This window comes from Anoplolepis gracilipes, chromosome 7 (genome assembly GCF_047496725.1).
Source record: "Anoplolepis gracilipes chromosome 7, ASM4749672v1, whole genome shotgun sequence".
Lineage (NCBI taxonomy): Eukaryota > Metazoa > Arthropoda > Insecta > Hymenoptera > Formicidae > Anoplolepis > Anoplolepis gracilipes.
This window is the reverse complement of record NC_132976.1, coordinates 8,955,078-8,970,884: the sequence shown is the minus strand read 5'-3', so window position 1 is coordinate 8,970,884 and position 15,807 is coordinate 8,955,078. Positions and strand designations below refer to the sequence as shown.

At 33.4% G+C, this 15,807-nt stretch overlaps 1 protein-coding gene across 1 annotated transcript in view; it reads left to right on the top strand.

The window, feature by feature from the left end:
- Window positions 1-6,588: 6,588 nt before the first annotated feature.
- LOC140667879 (serine/threonine-protein kinase MARK2) overlaps window positions 6,589-15,807 on the top strand; it is a 90,279-nt gene continuing 81,060 nt past the window's right edge. The window contains exon 1 of the mRNA XM_072896193.1: window positions 6,589-6,726. The gene's annotated coding sequence lies outside the window, so the exon portion shown is untranslated. The remainder of the gene's footprint in view (window positions 6,727-15,807) is intronic.

Below are 15,807 nucleotides of genomic sequence, written 5' to 3'. Positions count from 1 at the left end.
CCGATGACCCAGTTCCTAGATAGGGACAGCAGTCTAGGACCTAATTTTGCGTGACTTCGAGTAGGTATCCTAGATTTCTGCTCGCACCTGTGAGCGTGCTATCATCGCGAGCTTTTTATATATTCTGTACGATTTTCAACGTTCTACAGGTGGCTTCAAGTATGATCTATCGTGTTTTTGTATTTTAAATGATTCAAAGTAGTATATATTAATCTCTTAGAACGTTTACATAAAATTATATAAAAAACATTTTATATTTTTGTTGAAATCTTCTTGTGTAGAAATTTTTGCGTTAAATTTTTAACATACTCTTATGTTAATATAACATACTGTCGTTATATTATTTTAACTTTTCTGCATTGAGTTAATATTCACCGTTTCTAAGAGTTAAAACAACACGATTAACAAGTAAATCTTATACTAATTCACATTTTTGTAATAATTTTTTACATATTTGCCTTCTGTTAAATTAACATTGAAATTAGAGTGGATAAATTGGGACACGAGAAATGTGTTAAATTTAACACAAAATTTTTTATCGCGTGTATGAATGTTTGAATGCCAAAAACTTGAATAACTCTCTCTCTCTCTCTCTCTCTCTCTCTCTCTCTCTCTCTCTCTCTTTCTCTCTTTTCGATAACGAATATATTTCAACAATTTGGAGCAACCAATCATTTTGTGAATTATACGTTTTTATTTACTATATGTATTTTACATTATTCAAATCTTTTAGACAATGAAAAGAAAATTTTCACGTTAATATTATATTTCATGAAATTCGATGAAATTATCATTAAATGATTACAATTTTTCCATCTTTCATCGCACATATAATATGTAATTACAATAATTATTAAATTTACCAAAGATATGAATAACTATCAGTTTTATACAATAATTTTCAAAAATTACATGTAACCTCCGCTCAAATATACCTATATCTTCAAAATTTGCGTATTCGCGAGTTCACTCTATAATTAGCGGTTAATGTCTCGCAGGTGGCTGCGGGAAACGAAATTATATTCGAAACACCTGTTCGCAACGAAACAAACCGTCGTCGCGAATATTTCCTTAACGCCGTGACAATTCGTCCCGCGATGTCCTGCAGCTGTTATCACCGACGTCGCCTACGGTCATCTATCAAATGGCTGTTTACGTCATCATCGTACGCTGCACGAACGTTAGCCTCCGCGTGAGCACGCATTTCCGCGATTCTCGCCGCGTAATCCTTCCCTCTGGTCGAGATGTCGTTACGCTTAATTTGGAAATATATCAACATAATGTTTTCTTAATTAAACGCAAATTCGCATTCACGCACATGATTCCTTAATACAAATATCTAGAAGAGGAAATATTAGGAGAGAAAGAGAGAGAGAAAATTGCTCTATTAAAATGAGAATATCCGAAGATGTAATTTAATTATTATATTTATGATTGCGTATATATATTGAAATATCTGTTCAATAAAACTGTAAAAGTAAATTTTTCTTTTTTAAGAAAATTTCAAATGGCAAAAATTTTGTGCTACTAAATCATTTATTATGTCATTCAAATGATGATGCTAGTCAGTCAAATTTAATAAAATTCTCTTCTATTTTCTTAAATCGACCAGCATAATAAATCGAACCGAGTCTGCATTTAGACAATCAAATTTCTACTATTTATCTTGCACACCTAAATAGCACTACCGTTTAAATCTCTTCGGTGCTCATTTGGATCTAGTCGGAGAGATAATATCGCGCGAAAGAAGCAAGGCATGAAATAATTAGCGCCAAATGTACTCGCTACGTGCGTATAAACATGTGTCTTTAACATTTTCATATATCTATACGCGTGCGCGCGCATTCTACCTACTGTGTGTTGTTCCGCTGGTCAGCCTGTCCGCCGATCGAGCGGTCGCCGGTCAAAGGCGGAAGTATGTCGGTCCTCTCACTTTATGGCCGGTGCCTCGGTGCTTCACAAAAGGGTGCATACGATGGCGTACTATCTTCGTGATTACATTGAAACACGGTCGACTGTATTTACCCGACATGAAATTTCAAATCCGAATGTTGCGTTAACGATTCTCGGAAGCGACGATACTGCTTTTACATAATGTGTCAAGTTGTCGTATTTAATTACATTTAATTGCGAAGTAACGTTTGCGCCCGCTTGAAAGAGGTACTTACCTCGTTCTCGCTGACTTTTACGCTCGCGGTTCGCCGTTATTTTCCTTATTCATACTTACATTCGCGATTCATCATTTCCGTTTTACGCTGTTTACGTGCGTTTGAGAGATAGAAATAATATTACACTCTTCTTTTATAAATATATATTTATTCTTCTTTAAACTCGTTTTATAGACCTGAATATGTTTGCCTTGGCAAAATCTATTCTTATACTTATGACAATTTTAAATTTCTTAATTATGATTATATCTTTAAACTGAATAATTATTTTTTCATGCCATATAATTTAAATAATTCAATTTTATTTTGAATACATATAATTGAGATAATTATTTAATATTTTTAATATATTAATTGTTTTTAATATAACACATGGATTCTCTTAACTAGAAAAGTAAATGCCGTTTTTTCATACTTTCTTTTCTAATTTCTTGTTCTCGGTCACGTGCCGCTGCACAAAATGTAATATAAAATACATCACGGAGAGACCATCTCACTTTCTCAAATGTCTCCCCACCCTTTCCGCCCCCGCGTTTATTATTTGTCAGTTTCTACAAGCATGCGATTAATGTTCAAGAAATAGAGAAGAGAAAAATTACATAAACGTTGATTTTGCTGACTTTTCGCCAAACATTGTCACGTGTGTGTCCATCACGAAGCAATCGAAAGTAAACTCTTATATAAACGAGGACACGTAAATAAAAAAATTTTAAATAATCGTTTCAGTTAACTATTAATTAATTGCATTTTTTTTGCATCCAAGCTTCTTCTCATTCGATTAAAGAAATTATTTTATTATATATATTATTTCTCAAAACACTGATATTATGTATTCAATATAATTAGGTATATTTTTTTGTTCCAACTATTAAAAAGTTACGAAGGGCTAGATAACTCCTTAGACGATTTTATTAATATACCTAATATAATTTCTGTGCAATAATCTCGAAAATACACTACATTTCTTAGACACGTTTTTTATTCGCAATCGCTATTTAATCTGATTTTAAAATATATAGTATCAATCTATATGAACTTGATAGATCCTATATTTTAAGAGATTAAGTTTTTAAACAAAATACTATTTTATTTGTTGTAGTTTTACAAACAGCTAACAAATAAAGTACAATTATTTTCTGTATTGAAAACTTGATTTATTAAGATTGCTAATTCGTAAATGCAATATTGATTGTCCTTCTCGTGCGGTCACGTAGGAAGAGATAATACCTACCGGATTATTAATCTCGATACCGAGACGACTTTCGCCAATCTTGTTTTTACCCAACCAATCACGAGAGACATGAATTCTGCGCACACACTTACGCCACTGAAAGCCTGGACAAAGTGATCCACTTAATATTACGTGCGATCCTGATCTTTGAATCTAATATCGGACACAAACAAAAATTTCAAAAATTTTATAAGGGAAGATACAATGACAATGTCTTCAATCTAGTATATTACATATTATTTTTATAAATTTTTATAATTTTTTTGATCTAGAAATCTTCAATTAATACTAAATTAATATTAAATTGTATTAAAAGATGAAAAAAAGTATATGTAAATCTTTAATATATTTTTATATAATATTTTTATGCAAATATTTTTATTTTAATTTGTTATATAATTGATAATAAATTAGAGTGGCGACATATGTCTGAATTTTAATTCGTAAATTGTATAAATTAATTAATTCTGAAACATATGACTATTCTTATACGAGATTACATTTTCGAGTATTATGTTGCACAAAAGATCTTTGCGTAATACTTATGTAATACCTGAAATTCACTGTCGTGAATAAACTTGGATCACCCGATATACGTATCTTTCCCTTCGTTCTTTTTTACACTACTGACGTTTCTTTCTTTCAGTCGTTTCCGCAGATTTCTTGTTCCGCTCGATTAGATAGAAACTTTACATAAATCCGAAACGACGAGAAAGAGTGCCGTAGGATTATTGATTCCATTCACATCTTATATTATAACGCGATGATTAAACGTATACTTTTTCAAATAAAATTTTTCTTTGTAGATTTATTACATTACGTGAACATTTTATTTATTTAATAAACCAATGATGAAAACGAATTTATTTTTACACAATTAAAAGGCTTTTCATTAAATAAAATATTTCTAGAGCAAAATAAACTTTAAAGAGAAATCGAGTTTATTATTTAATTAAGGCTATAATATAACAGGCATTCTAATTATACATATCGATGACGTCAATAAATAAAGAACGGGGAATCTATTTTTCTCTAAGGTATTAATTTTAAATCTTTTTTGCCATGATTGTAGATATTTTTACAACAACTATAATTTGTAATATTTTGGTAGTAAGTCTCTCATTTTCTTCTTCATCGGTATGTACGGCTCAGCTATCACATAATGAGATAAATCAGGAACGAAATATTCAATATTACATCTAATGCTGTGTTAGAAACCCAAATTTGTTTTTCCGACTCGTGTGACTCGGGATATGGACATCAGTGGTGTGTTTTGCGCGTAAACACGGTCGCGCTTGTCTCGTGCTATATAAATAGAATCGTAATATACGAACGAGACGTAGGTATGTGTGTGTATATCTTGTCCGCCGTGGGTCAGCAGACACATCGGAGAGAGCCCAAGTTGGTTCGACGTTACATTCCGTCCGTATCCGTTGCTACAAGGTATGATTCACGCTCGCCTACCTGTGTAAACTTCGGCCTGTTTCGAAGCGAAGGATTCCTTCATGTCCTTTTTATCCCTTTTACATCGTAATCGCATGTGAACCTAACGTGAAAGCTTTAAAAGGACAAAAACGTTGAAAGGACAACCTAATATTATTTGTCAACCAGCTTGTCATCAAACACGTTATTAATACAATGTCTCTCGTAAAGTTTTACGATCGATTTTTAATATATATGTATAATCTTGATTTTTCAAAAATATATTATTTGATGAAATTAAATAAATTTTAAAATCGATTAATATATATGCAAATATATTCCGAGAGAATATATACCATGTATTTTAAGAGACTTGAAATATGTTATCGACCACATAAAACGTATATCCATCAGGAAGAATATAATCGTGCTCGCGCGATCGGAATAAATATGACACGTGACATGTCGCGATCGGGCTAATAATAATCACGACGTGCATATACGCGACACACTCTCTGCGTAACAATCGTGAAAACTCGTTAGCGCGGAGATATTTTCACTTGCGGTCGGCATTTTCATTTGATTACTTACATTATGCTTCCATCGTACGTAAACACCGATCTCGCGTGCACATTAACGTCATTTCACGGTTTGGTCGGTCATATACATATGTATGCGCCCAACGGTCGTCGGATGATGACTGGTATGTTGAAGTTGTGTGTGCGGTGCCACCGGCACCACATATACGCGGATACCATCGGCCATGCGGTTAATTGAAGCCTATGGTTTGCCGTGCATACCAATTAATAAGGCGCGCACTTCGTCAATCAGTGGCTACTGCGTCGCTATATCATACGTCGTATCGATCTCGCGCTCGGCTGTAAATTGGGTGAAGATGAGATAATCTTACCGACAACCCGGTCGCGGAAATCGGTTCTTTAATCTCGGGAAATATATCGATGATTAATTTTTAAGAAATTACTTATTTCGCAATGACAAGATGGTTCAAAATGACAGAGATTACTATAAAATTAATATACATTAGATATTGTAATAATAATAATCTTTTTGTGCACAATAAATGTAAAACAAATGGCATTTAATTAATCTACGTTTTTGCGCGTTTGTAATAAAAGGCGGAGCTGCAGCTGGCGTGTTAATGTAACGTCCAATTTAAATAATAATAGTACAATAACTTAAAATAATAATTTGAAAATTGGAAAAGATATGAAAATAAATATATTTATTTACTTATTTATTTATTTTCATCTCAACTCTTTTCATCTTTTCAAATTATTATTTTAAGTTATTGTTATTATTATTTAAATTATTATTCCAAAATACATTGTAAAATAATTATTAAATATGTCTAAATATTTTAAATGTTTAAAGTATCTAATCTGAATAAAATGGACAGAAAAAGTATCGTTTATATGTATTATAGTAAAAAAAAAAATTTACTCGTTTACCTTGTTCATCGAAGACTAAGAGAGAAAGTAATAATTTGCAGCTTGATTTATTATTTTCCCGTTAGCATTACAGTAATTTTTTACATCAAGTCACTTGAATCATTAATGACTCATATAGATGACCTCACCTTTCGATCGCATCGCATTGTTCGTTTGAAGAATAACGTTCTCGCTTTTAATCGGTCCCAAAAGGGTCCGGAAGGGTTTGTCGAGATAGAGTAAGCCGGTCTATTTAATCCCACGGGCTCAACATTGCCGTTCTTCCTTTGTTCCAGGCGTGAGGGGAGAAGAGGGTGCGTCGACACAGCGTTGGAGGTGGAGGACGAGGGTCTGAGGCTGGAGTGAAACTGGCTGGCCTACAATGTCCGCTAGCATGCGGAGTACCCTGCAAACCGTTCCCGAGTCCGTGCCGACCGACCACGTCACAAACTCCAGAGTAAGTCTGCCTGAAATCCGATTTATTACGACTACCTATCTCCTTCCGTGAACAACCACGGAGGACCGTCGTCCTTTGTGCATACCTCATCTCGAACGACCGCGCGATCCTCCCCACCTCGGAGACAATGAAAGACTTTAGCGCTAACGAATGCGCTTTGTTGATGCTAATCTAATTTAAAAATAGAGATTCTTTTTTTACGGATTATTAAAGGTATTAATTATTAATTGCGAAGTCAATATATTTACTGTAAATCACATTTTTATTACTTTTAATTAAGAATTTTCTAACATTTATCGTGAATATGAAGCGATAAATATTCTAGTTTTTATAAAATCTTTTTTATTTTAATGACATTAATTATCTCGATAGAGGTATTAAACAAAATCTCATCTACGAGAAATTTTTGATAATTTAATATTTTTAACGCGATTATTTTGTACAAATTATGAACTGTAGGAGGCTTTAATATTTCACTTAAAAAGCATTAAGTAGCAAAAAAATATTAAAAATTTCTTCGCTTCTAATTAATTGCCGGTAACCGGCCTCGTTAGAAACTTCCTCGAGAAATACAGTTGAAAACTCAGTGGAGTTGAACGGGCTGGTAAATTAAAAGTGATTCGGAAGACGCCACATCTTCTCATTTTAAAATATCGCGTGTTATATACGACGCTGCCGCTGACATTTCCGACCTTTGAACCTTTCCTTACCGAACAAACGGGGGTTGAAAATGTCACGAGTGCATCCGGGTGCTTCGCAATACGTACGTTCACAGCTGACCCTGGCTGATCGAAGACTATACGCACGGGGTGACAACGCTACTCGATTGATTTGTTCGGTAAATTTAATTTCTTTCACGACACAGGAAACGGACTTTTTACGTGACGCCGTGACGTTTCCCTAATTGCCTATTGTGTAACATAATATACTGTATTGTCACAAGGAAAATGTACTGACGGTGGCATATAAAGTCACGTGCATTGACTATAGTTGAAAATAATGGAAAGTGATTGATGTCGATAAGTATTATATACTTTTTTTTTCTTGTAGAGTCACGATCGTTACTAATCCAAGTAGCTATACCTCGATTTAAATTCAGTAATACTAACTTGCAATCCTAACAATGTGTAATGCAAACCGCATGCAAAAGTTGTTTATTTTAGAACTTTTATTTATCACATCTATTCATCATGTAAAGAGAATTATACATATGACACATTCACGTAAATAACAGACAAAAATTTTCATTATTTTATCAAATATGGATAAAGGAAAATACGCGAGAGAGAATGCTCAATTCTTTTTATTTTCAATGTTTTTATTCGTCTATCTCGTGATACGTTTTTGATTAATATCAAAAATATAAAAATAAATTTAATTGATAAGCTCACACTCTAAATATAAATATAGATGAGAAAAGCAATATTATTCGCTTGAGAAGATCTCTCAAACAGACGGAATTATTGTTCTATCATGTCTCATTGTCTCCAGGTCTGGAATTCGCTGTCGTTCGTAGGTCGATCAACATGTATCTCGTCACGCGTAATATGTTATGAAGCTATGGGTCGACGCTCGCAAACGGAAGAAAGTGTCCGACCGAGGTGGCTGGGAGTCTCGAGCGCCATTCTCAAGATCGAGAGAAGAGAGTTTGGAAGGCAATTAGCCTAACTAAGTAGATTCACTACCGTGAATCATTCCTAGTCAAAGCCGATTGTTATTCAGTCGGTAGTCAATTCGGTGTATGGTTCATCGAACCGTATTATTCTTGTGACTTCCAAATATCTCGAGGATGTTCTTCCTGTGTTATGCGCGTCCTTACATCGTGCAGAGAACGAAATGTTGCTCCGTTGTGTATCACACGTATCGCAAAGCATCGCTTTGTGACGTCTCTGGTACAGGGTAATCGCTTTGTATCAACGTCAATGCTTTTCCTAAACTAAGACAATCGACGTGATACAGCGTTTGAAAATCATTATAATTTAATCAAATTTTATTTATTTAATTTGATGTATTGTATAATACAAAAAAGATTTGAAGAAACAATACATCTAAATACAAAACATATCAGGATGCAACTGGAAATTAATAAATTTATCAATAGATTACCATCTGAAATTTCATTAAAAATCAAATTATTAATCGTTTAAAGCAAACGTAATAACAAATTCAAATATATCTTAGGAAATTAAATGTATTATAATTAGCTAGACAATTATTTAATACGACAAATTGAAAACTTGCAAGATATTTCCTTACCTGGAAATTTTTTACCGTGTCTAATGGTCTGTAGTAGGTCTTGTGAATATTTTATATGTGTTTTTACACATTTTTCTTACGGACTCTAAAGTTTTGTCTAATTTTTTGCAAGAATAACGCCTGTTCGAACACATCGCACGGAATATGATTCTGCCGGAAGGCATGTATTTGTAAATAGGCCGACGAGTCTGGTAGATCTCTTCTTTTTTTCGTACACGTCTAGACCAGATTTCGTCTTGAATGGAACAACCGATGACTTGGTCGAACGGGTTTTCACGACCGCGACGGCTTTCGAATTTTCTCTTGGCGGTCGCCGATGCTTTATCGTCGTTACTGACAGGAAGCTTTCACGTTTTCACGCTCGCGAGAGCGTCGATGAGTTATCGAACGGCCAAACGAATTAATCCCTCATCCGCGAGATAATTAACGGGGCGGTTATAACTTTCGATTGGTGTTGGCTGGACCACCGCGGCCGTTAACGAACGGCCTACAACCGAATTATCTGCAATACGTTGAATGTAATAGAAAATTTTATTTCTGTCAAATGTAAGATACAGATTGATTTTAATCTTTAAGTAAATATTAAACAAAATTATTTTTTTTCAAATTTATTATTATGAAATTATTATCGTGTGACATTTACATTGTCAATTATTCTCTAATTAGTTCTATAAATTTTATTTAAAAAAGCTTATTAAATTTCGATTTTAATATGCATTTAATATGAGAGAGAGGTTTTTTAACTATTTTATATAAATGTTGCTTTAAGATACTTTTCTTTTGCACGCCAATAATCCCACCTCTGTCGGCTTAATGTGACCTCATCTTACGGTATATTAAAAGCTGATTTATACTGTTAGTTATGAACGAATACTGACTCATGGTGTCCCAACGGCGATTCCTCGTAACGTATTCGCTCGACCATTGCAGCTATCACCGCTCGCTCGGCGACAATCGTACGGTATATCGGCAATGATTTAAGGTCATCGGATCGCTGGACCTTGAACAGGGCTCGGCTACTAAGAGTACGGTTTTGGCGGTCGACGACATTGGGATCTATTTTTCAACTCTGTCCGGAATATTGCCCCGATTGAAAGATACTACGTATGTACGTCGTCACGGCGTGCTTTGTCACAAAAATCGACCGGACTTACGTCACGGAAATTCAATCGTACATCGCACGTCATACCGAGATAGAGAGTCCGCCATGTTCAGAGCCTCGGGCGGATGCATATGTGTCTACATATATGTACAGGTTTACGTAGCACGTATAGAGATTCCCTTTGCTATATAAATAGAGCATTATCAATATACAGGTTTACCTGCTAATACGTAAACATACAAAGGTATCTCAGATCCTTGGTTTTAATTTTAACAATAGATTTTCTACCTTTAACAGCCTATTTATTTTCATCTTACTTCAATTTTATTTCTTTCTCTAATTTGCAATTATTTTTACCGAAAACGTCTGTTTAGTAATTACAAACTATCATAATTATTTCACGATCGAATAAATTGTTTTAAGACCGCTTATGCAGACTGTATCTCGAGTGCCGCTACGCCCAGATTACGTAGCGTGCTAGTCTCCAGTCGCCGGATATAAAGTTTCGACTGTCTATAGATGTTCTATATTTTTCCGTGTAACTCGAGGAGTGGTATCGAGCTTGTTCGATGAAAAAAATAGACAGTAAAAATAGCTGTTTGTAGAAATACGAGAGATAATCATTCACTTTTTGTCTTGTGTGCCTTTCCTATTTTAAGATTATTCTATTTGGTAAATAGTTTTATCTAAAATTAATCAATACCGGTAGTTAAATATCTTCCACTTAAATTTTGTGTGTCCCTGAAAAAAATATCATTTCTCTATTTTTTTTTAACTTTCGTTATTTTTCTTTCCCAACAAATTGCAAGAAAAAATCTCCAATATATAATTATAAAGTAATAAGAATCATATAAGTTTTTTAACTGTTGAGAGATCGAATAAATCGCAGATACTGTTATCGTGCAGATCGTAGATCTGTGATTTTATTCGATCAAGTGGCAAAATTTTACGGTCCGTTATATGCGCGTTACGCTTCGTTAATAATACAAATCGCAAAGCCGACATCGAAGAGCTGCCTGAATATCCGGATTATAAGATGTTAAAGCCTCTTTTCTGACCTTGAACAGTGTAACGGTACCAAAGTCGTGCAGAACGACGTCGATAAGCTTAATTAACCCGGTTAACACTCATGCGGAAGATGCAAGAACAGCGGCGAAGCAAGGTCGTTTTTTTATCTCGTACCAGCCTTCTTCTACTGAAACATTCTGCCAAATCGTAATGGCTGCTCGGTCTAATTAGTATTTATCTCAAGCGTAACAATTTATATTCATATCATCATATCGACTTCCAGACGTTATTTTAAAAATGATTTACAGGGACATATAAATTTAAGGACGATTCTTTTACAACTTGTTAGTTTCTCTTAAATGAACGATTATTGGGAAAATAATTTGTAGGCAAATTTTTTTAAAAGACTTCTATCATAAATTACGAATTAACCACGATACATTTTCGGGAACATTAATTTGAATACAACGCAGACGTGACACATTTAAAGTGAAGTTTCTTATATTCTTGAGTCTGACAAGAAAAGCTTGAGGAGGATGAACGTTATAAAGTAAATGTTACTTAAACGTTAGTATAATTTGTGAGGTCAATGAAAATTACTTTCTTCAAACACGTGTCCCTTCGGCAAACTCGATGACAATTTATGTGTCGTCAGACAAGCTTACCTTATTTATAAAAGCGACTCACGCTGTCTAATAAATTAGGACTAATCCACTTTTTATATCTGGATACGCTTTCTCTACAACTCTACACATTTGTCCGACAATCGCTGATGAAGATGGTTGTGAATCACGATGTGCTTCGTAATCACATTTATCGAATGTAATTTCCCGATTGCATTTGGCAATTGCTTTAATGTCCTCATCGGAAAATCAAATGAATATGTTGCAATTACTTTTTTGTGAGATAAACAGTAAACATAGTAAATTTTTTTTATAAAAAAGTTGTTTTTGTATTTTTTTTTTAATCTCGGAAAAAGACACTTTGGCAAGTAAAAAAAATATAACGTAGTTGAAAGTTTGTACAACAAATTTTTAACGGAAGTCATATTAGATAAATATGACTCTAGGCTTTTTCTAGTTTTTCCATAAATATTTTTTATGACGAGTTTTATTGGAAATACTATATTTTTAAAACATACAACTATTATATATATATATATATATATACAAGATTACGACAATTTTACAGTGCTTTTGCTCGTACACCATACAAGTCCTTGTGGGTTGAAACTTATTATTTTTAACCGCTAGATTATAGATTTTTTTTTCCTTTGTGTCAGGGACTTTGGGATTAATATGGATAAGTTTATATAGTCCTTGTACACCTAGAAATATAACGCTCATCGTTTTGAAAGAAATTATTGATGCCTAAATATTTTATTTAAGAAAAGATTAAATCGTGTTGTGAAAAATCTAGATAAAATTCATGTGAAAAATATCATAAATCAATATAAACATATAGAAGTACAGAAAAATATTGACATGTACACTGTGAAATATTAGTAATAATATTGACTTTTATTACTAAACAAGCAGCACTATGTTGATTCGAAACCTTATATTCTTTTAATATCACTTTGCTATCAGTGTTTATTGCCAACTACATCGCGAAAACATTACATCACGGATTGTTTTTTTATGTACATTTTCGTGGGAAGTAAGACACTCTTTGCAAGAATAACCGTTTTTCTCGAATGTATCTCGGATGCGACATTACCGGTCTTGTCACGAGACGCGCGTTCAATCGCGATCAATTAGACGTCAAGCGGAATTGCATGGGCGCTGAGTTGTTCGCGGACTTGTCATGTGTGTACAACCGAGCTTAACCCTAAGCATTTGTTCTCTCTTTCTCTCTTTTCTGTTCTTTCCTCGCGAGCCACGCGACACCGCATAGATTGTTTCTATACACGCATACAATACGCTCACACACATACGCATCATAATTGTTCATTGAGCTCAATTCTAGTCGAGATATCGGAGCTGAGTGACGTTTGAAAGAAGCAGCGTCATTCGGCAATCCATTATGAAAACTGTGAGTTATTTTTATTTTTTATAAACTTGAAAGATTTTACACATAAATTTATATTATTTAAAATTTCTGAATTTAATATGCGTAACTTATTTTATTTATTTATTTTTTTTTTTTTTAATTAATTCGTTTTTGCATCACGATGCTCATTTACGAGTTTCTCTTTTGAAAAGATAATAGATTGCTTTTCGAATTAATTATTTGACCAGCTCTCGATTTATTCTTACAATCAAAGTCAGTAATTAAAAGTTCAGAGTTAATAATGGGTGTTCATAAGCCTTCTATTTCCTGTTTGTACCGGTTTGATAAAGGGGCTCGGATAAGAGAATTTTCCAATGAGAAAAAAAAATGATATCGTTGGCTTACGGGCTTAATTCAGCAATGAGCCAAAGAACAGGCCCGTTCCTTCGCCAGTTCACCTTGTCTCGATCGCCTTCTCAGACGCGCTCTCGAAGTACGACATAATGCAGCCGTTCGCAAATGGTATCCAGTTTTCGCGCCGGGTGCTTGGATTATGATTGACCCAAATGTAGCAACGGCCTTGCCAGCCGCATACCCGCCGAGAGAAATGCGGATAAATATAAGATTGAGAGCAAAATATACGACGCAAGATCGCCATTGTAGCAGCTGTGTTAACTTAATGTGTTTTTCTTTTTTTCGTAGTCTGATAAAGTATGTTTAACAAAATTAAGAGATTGTGCAACGAAAATTAATACGAGATTAAATTAATAATAAAAATTAATAATATAATAAAATAAAATTAATAAGATATAATGTAAAGTTTGGAATATACTTATACTTTTCTTTACGTTTTTAAATATTCATTCTTTTTAATCAAATAATTTAACATCAACAAATTTCACGTTTCTATTTGCTACTACTTGACAAATATTTTCTACAGATCGATTATCAGATTCGATGTATGTAAATAAAGGTCAATCTCTATTAACGATATGATATATGCGTGCATCATGAGACTTATAACTTTTTCAATCAAGATGTTCCTTCTTCTAGATACGAAGAGTATTATTCGAGTGAAAAGTTTAATTCCCAATAGAACAGGTACAGCCATTGAAAAATTGAATTCTTTTTAAATCTTTATTCGGCATAATAAATTTTTAATAGACAACACGAGCGCAACAAATAAACTGTTGTTATTTCTCTCTCACATTACTCTTCGTAACAGATGTCTTGCCAAACTTTTCGATAGAAACTTTGTTACCCCACGCGAGCTGTAAATGTAGCTTTACGTCGAAACTAAATTTCGCAAGAATTGCACGAGTTTGCGTACAGCGCGTCCTAACTTTCGATTCCCTTTAAGTCACGTTTCATTTTGCATTCTACGCTAAATGTTTTATTTATTTTTATTCCAAAATCTTCACGCGAATTAACCAACATTTTAGATATCTTTTTATACACCACGTGCATAATATAATTTAAAAATCATAAATATCTTATATGAAACTAATTTTTTATAGTGACTATAAACAAAAAAAATTCATATATAAAAATAAAAATTTTAATTTTACAAGACAAATCTTTAACATAAATTAATTATCAATTTTATATCGTAAAAATGGTTTGTGCAATGCACCTTTTATACACCACAAAAAAACTGCACATATTATGAATGTTATTATTACATTAAATATATGGATTCCGCGCGTTAATGCGAAGAAACTTCGAGATTAGAATCGTGCGTATGTAACACATTTAAATCCGAGCATGTATTACCTAGATGTGCGCTATAGATATAAAGCATCATCATCTTCTCGAATGTCACTTATAATCGTTCGGATTTAGTCCACACGGCATTTCGCCAATGCAACTATCCCGCGGCATTAGCTGGCACATTTAACGACGCTCGCCCCGACATCGAACTGTCATTGTGGCGTCGGCGTCGGCGTCGGTGGCTTCTCCGAGGCAGTAATAATCGGATCGATACTCCAATTTATCTGGACGGTAACGTGAAATCGCCATCACGACGATGCGACATCAGCGGTACTCTTTTTGGCGAGACCGGTCATGCAGAACAATTTTCTTATCAAAACAGGCCGACCGTTTAAGGAGGAATTGCACAGATCAACTACGTCAAAGTTAATAAATCGAATATAACTCAAGATAAATTTGACATTGCACAAACTATTTTTATGATATAAAATTGATAATTAATTTATGTTAAAGATTTGTCTTGTAGAATTAAAATTTTTATTTTTATAAATTTTTATGTAGTTACTATAAAAAATTTAGTTTGATGTAAGATAATATTTATGAGTTTTAAATTATATTATGCAGAGTAAATCTGTATTTTAACTCACAAATTAATTATTAATTTTAAAAGGCTAAAAGTGCTTTGCGTTATAAATTTCATAAATTTCGAAATGTATTAGATTTATTAAATTTTGATTGATAGCTGGTCCGTGCAGTTCCTCCTTTAAGTTAATGCATTATTTCAATGTAGTAAATACACCTGCAATCGTTTCACTCGTGTGTCATTGATTTTCAATCGACAAAAATACCATCCAAAAAGTAGACAAAACAGATTTTAAAAACATGTGTGACATGTAATATTAAAATTCATATTGAAAATTTATTCATATTTTATATATTTTTTTAATGTTAGAAAAATGTTTCTAGTGCTTGATGATGATGATTGTGATAATAATTAAGCAAAAATAATTATC